The following is a 6,075-nucleotide window of genomic DNA, read 5'->3' on the forward strand; positions in this document are numbered from 1 at the left end:
AGTGCAGAGCGGATACAAAAACAGACAGACAATGATTTCCAGGTGCAAGGGTGTTTATTGAATGGTTTTACAATGTCCAGAGCCTTATGGCAAACATCTGTAAATAATAATGTTGGAGTGATAGAGCAGCGTGTATCACTCGGTATTTTTAATCCTCGGGTTTGACCCGTAACCAAAAAGTCCAGTTTACATACACCCACACTAAACACAGTGACAGTGAATAAGTGCTATTGGGGTAATACAGTTCTCCGTGAATGCAGGAGTGAAAGTGATGTCCAGATTGTGTTACTGGTAGTCTAGTTTAAGACAGACAGACAGACAGTTACAACAAACACTAACAGACACAAGACAAAACTCATGGTTTTCAGCAATGTAACATGGGCTCCTTGTAGGTTGTATACCCTCCCCCATGATCCCTAGGTTAACGAGCGCATCCACTCTTCCAATCCGCGGATGCCACACCGTTTCCCGTCCGGGTCATTGAGTTTAGGTACCGTAGCTCCGCCCCTTTTCTAGATGGCCAACTTCCACCTAACCCAAGGAATAAATGGTCATGCCATTTAATCAAGGGTACTCTGTTCCCTTTACACAGCACCCTTATAGGTCGGGAGGGAGATCTAACACCAAGAATCATTCGAACTTAAGCTTAAACTTAAAGACAAAATCTAGCTTTGTTCAGGAGTAAAAAATACACAGTGATATATATTGCCACCTGATTTATCACAAACAAATGTATCACCACATATTATTCTTAGTAGAGCAATGTGCATTGCAATTATCTAAATTCCATAATCTAGTGGGGTCTGTCATCACTGAAGCATAAGTACTTTGTTTAGAGAGATCTACTGTTGGCAGGTATAATTGGGAGCTCTATTTTTAGACTCCCCTCAGAGAGTGTCAAGAGACAACAGTGCTTTATGAAACATTGATGTCAATTAAAATGTATCCACTGATAGATGGATTCAATTGACTTTAAATTGCTATAACAAAATGATCAGCAAAAGTCAATTACAGTGTTTTTAGCATTAGTGCTGGCCACACCTGTTAAATTAATTGTGAGTTATGTGCTTTTCCATGAAGAATATTGTTGGTAATACAGAAAAAGACTATTGTAAAATCAGTTTATACAAAAAATAAAGTGTTTTAAAATGGCCATTAGAAATTCTGATCTATGATTGGCCAATGAAGGTTCCAAGGTTATGATTATGATACACAATAATGCCCAATTTCAACAGGAAAACAAGGGAATTTTAATGTTATTTTATCCTTTTTTTTATTTGTTTAGATTGCCCAATTATTTTACCCCAGTTTTTCTCCCCAATTTAGAGTGTCCAACAGCTGCGAATAACTGAAGGTCAGTGGTGGTCCTCTGAATTTAAAATAGTCAATGACCAGGTCTATATCAGGAAAATTAATTATTCAGCTTATCCCCTTATACTCAAGCTTAATTTTGCCTATTTATATCTTATCCCTTCTAACTCCTGTTCCGTAAGGATTACAAGCATGTAACACACATCAAATGAAAGGCCACAAAATTCTCTTTCTTGCTGACAAACTTACAATTATATATATATATATATATATATATATATATATATAATAAAAACTACCCCCCAAACACATACACATAACAAAAAATTCTCATTTATTTTGTTACTGAGAACAAAAGACCTCATGAACAAAATTACACTGCAAAATGAAACTTTTATTGCTTCTGAACATAAGTGCCAAATTTGGTAAGAAACAGACAAACAATAACAAAGTTACGCCACTGTGAACCTTGACACATATTTTCTTTTTTTTTATTGTTTCCAGACAAAAACAACAATTTATAAAAAAAATAAAATAAACACAACTATGTACATTTTAGTATAACAAAGTGTCCGACAAGTGAACAGGATGGCTTTGCAGGGGTGACGTCAGACCAGAAACACAGACTCAACTTCAGGAAGTAGAGGGGCAAAACTGAAACACTATGGTGTTCAGTTATTTTATTAAATAATAATCAAACAAAAGATTTAAACATATACAAAACAAAGGGGGCACGTTAGCCAAGCAAACATGTATCGTGCTGTTTTTTAGCCAGCACGTATAGCAATTGTTTACACTAGTTTATACTTCCTAACTCCTTACTCGTTACTCGTTCTCCACTCTCGAACACCCTTCTTGAGCAAAGAAAGCTGCAGGCTTTAATATTCTGGCCGAGGGGTTAACTAGCTATTAATTATCTTATTATCGGCCATAGTCTGCACAAGTTTAATAAGGATGCGTGACTGTCAGCTAGTTAGACAATCAGTAGCTGATCAGTCACACATCCTCACGAAGTTGTAAAATCAAAAATACAAAACAATAACAAAGAATGGCAGCGGCTTTACATCCGCTCCACAAACAACAATAATACAAATAATAATAAAACAGCGCACATATATATAGGGACAAGACACTCCGCCACACACCAGTAAAAGTTATTGTCAGTTATTGTCATGCCAGATGGCATAACAATTTCTGTTCACTAGAGACAGAGGGGAACTCTGCAAGTCCTGCACTGCCATGGAATTTTTACAAACTTGCCACTTTTTTTGCATTGAGCACGTTTTCTCCTTCCATGCGTTGTTTTGGAGGATGGGGAGAGGTCACCTTCTGCTCCTAGGATGGCTTCTGGCAATTGATGCATTGGCTACATGCTGGGACCCTCTACTGGGTGAAGCTCTCCTGCTAGTTCCAATGCCAATGTATATCTAAATGTTTTCTGTGTTAGGTGTTCTGTGCACAATGCCTTGCATATGTCTTTGTGAATAAGGAAAATGTTTACAATGGCAATGTCCAGAAAATGATAAAAGTGTGTCTTGTACCATTTTTTTGTCTTATGCAGTACATTGTAGATCTGAATGAGCTGGTCAGAAAGATCCACACCCCCCATGTAACGGTTGTACTCTTGGATTGGTTTGGGAATGGGTACATTTTGCTGTTGCCAGGTTCCATCCTGCAATTTTACCCTGTGCCCCTCCAAGCCTCCTTTAAATGCTGTGTGCATTGTGGTACAAGCCGACACTTCCCTATTGTTCATCCATTTCACAAACAGCAAATGCTCCTCTCGGATCCATCGTATAGATCCTCGTTTGGATTTGTTGGACAAAGCATTTGCCTTTGTTCGCGGAAATCCTTGCAGGTCAATGAAAAGCATCGGGCTGGTGTAAAAGTTATCACAAAATAACCTGTATCCCTCACCCAAACTGTTGACCAGAAGAGACATGACCACATCATAACTAAATCCCTTTCCTGTTGCTTGTGTAAATAGAAAAATTCCTTGTGTACGAAAAATGTGTACCCCCACTTTGTTGGCTTGTTTTTTATGTACAGCTTCATGCCAATTCTTGGTTTACTTGCAACCATCCTTTCATTGATTGCAACATTTTTTTGGGGTGGTAGAAGGCTTGGCATGAATTTAGCAGTTCATCCAGAAGTGGACATAGTCTAAACAGGGGATCATAACCAGCAGTGCCTCTTTTTATGTCATTTTCTTCATCACTGTGTAGATTGCTAGTGTCTAGGTTCCATAGAATTGCCATGAATCTAGTTCTGCTGAGGGTTTGTTTGCAGAATGGGTGATCCATATATGTCACTGACCAATAGTCTTGTAGATTTGGCATATTGACCAGCCCCATGCAAATTATCACTGCCATAAAAGCATAAAACAGCAGTGTGGACTAGTGGTTAGGGCTCTGGACTCTTGACCGGAGGGTCATGGGTTCAATCCCTTGTGGGGGACGCTGCTGCTGCACCCTTGAGCAAGGTACTTTACCTAGATTGCGTCAATAAAAACCCAACTGTATAAATGGTAGTTGTATTTAAAAAAATAATGTAACTGTATGTAAAAATAATGTGATATCTTGTAATAATTGTAAGTCGCCCTGGATAAGGGCGTCTGCTAAGAAATAAATAATAATAATAAAACTCCTCCAATCCAACAGGCTTCCATGGATTTTTTTTTTCTTCCTTGGGCTGTTTGCTTTTCTCCCTGCTTGTTTGTGTGCTCAGTTTGACGAGATCTGACACACTGTAGTTATCTGCTGGCTCAATCTGAATACCTGGCCTTCTAACAGGTGAAAATGGAGGGTGAGGGGGGACCAGTGTGCCTGCTTCAGTTTCATCTTTCCAGGCCACATCACTGCTGCAGGTGTTGTTTGTGCCGTAGGAGACTGGGAGGCGCTTCTCTGCCTTCTTTCTGCCTGTCTGCCTTCTACCACTGTCATTACTCTTGCTGCACTATGAGACAGCGTGCTGTGGCACCTCTGGCTCTGATTCAGATTCACTAAAACAAATAGAATTATAGAATTATAAACTATCCAAAAACACACAGCCAAAAATAAAACGGACAAACATAATTATAATTATGATTATTATTTTACCCATACATTGTACGCACCATGCTAGCAGCAGAACGCAATCGTACTATGTGAAGTCATCAGTGCGGATTACATTATATTACATAACCCTAGCTTCTGCTACTTTCCCATTAAGTGCCTGGCCTTACTTTGTACTGCTTTATGGATTGTTCCCTGTCAGTAAGATAAGGATTTGCATCCAGCTCTGTCCTGTTACGCTGGCTAATTGGTAGAACAAAGATATTGTGTAAAGACATTAAGTGTGAGGGGGTTTTATTCATGCACTCTTCAACTGTAAAAGTCAGTGCCTAGGATTATTCAGAATGCAGAAATAGTTGATGTTTTTGAAGGCAGAGTCAAGGCTTATTTTTTATATAAGGCTTTAATTTAGCATTCTCCCAGTAATTGTTCTGAACTTTATATGTGATGTGCCCTGGGATGCGTGCGCATGAGGGGTACTATATAACTGTGTAAGTGTGTTTTTGGTGTGGTATGGAATGGTAATGCAGACTTTTACTCAGTGACATAAAAAATCACACAAAATGAAGGAAGGTTTTAAAATGTGTTTTGCTTTAAATTGTTTGTAACACTAATTATTTAGTCAGGTACATAATTTCATTGAGACAAATAAATGAAAAAATAAACAAAAAAGATCAATGGTGATAAACAAAAGTGCCCTCAAGCATATCAGCATATGGGGTGAAGTAACTGTGGTTCCAGGGTCTTCTGACTGTACTCAGTTGCGTCTCCCTTAGGTCATCTACCTTAAGCCTTTTCATAAAGCTGTAGGGGGGCTTCCACCAACATTGCAGTCTGGCTCAGATAAGATGTAGGAGTTACTAGAGCAGTCACAGTTGGCCTCAAACCACTAGTTAGGATTAAGGACTCTTAAATTGAGTAGGCTTTATTGGATGAATAGCTGAATGTTTGTGTTTGTATCATTCCACTGACCAACACTGGGGTGCTCTGTAAGTTTTAGCTACATTTTCAGGGAAGGCCTGATGAGAGAGATTCTGTTCCTACTTATGTGTTTGCTTTTGTTCTTGTTCCTGCAAGTCTGTCGGTTGTGTCCTTCTCTGGCCCTTATCTACAACTCGTGCTGAGGTTAAAACCCTTAAAGTCCGCTTGCTTCATGCAGTAATGATAAGGAAAAGTGTTAAAAAAGAGTAATCTTAACCCATGAGTTCCTTTTTTGAATGAATGGCAGCCTGTGAGGTATTCCCATTTGTCAGCCAACGAGGTACTGCTATTCACTGGACAAAGCATGCAAATTTCAATACAGTATGTCCAATACGGCTCCCTGTCCAAATATTATCTAAGGGTGTAGCAAAAGCATTACTTAATGAAGCTATACAGATTAAAAAAAAGCATGTATTACCAACACTTTAAAGTAACACATTCAGCACCAAGCAAAATAAGCAACATTCACATAAAAAAGGCAAATGCATCTATGACAATTAAGTGTAAGACTGGCAGTTGATGGTAATACAGACAACGTCCCCGGATGAAAGTATGTAATGTAGGAAAAAACATTTGGTACTTTACATATAACAACACCAATTATGTTTTACTGTATATTTACAATAAGTAATTATATTTCAAATACAGTGTCATATGTCTATGAATTCCCAGTATTTGAGACTGATTACCACCATGGCTGATGAATGATAAATATGTATATTTTATTGTC

The sequence above is a fragment of the Acipenser ruthenus genome, chromosome 2 (genome assembly GCF_902713425.1).
Source record: "Acipenser ruthenus chromosome 2, fAciRut3.2 maternal haplotype, whole genome shotgun sequence".
Lineage (NCBI taxonomy): Eukaryota > Metazoa > Chordata > Actinopteri > Acipenseriformes > Acipenseridae > Acipenser > Acipenser ruthenus.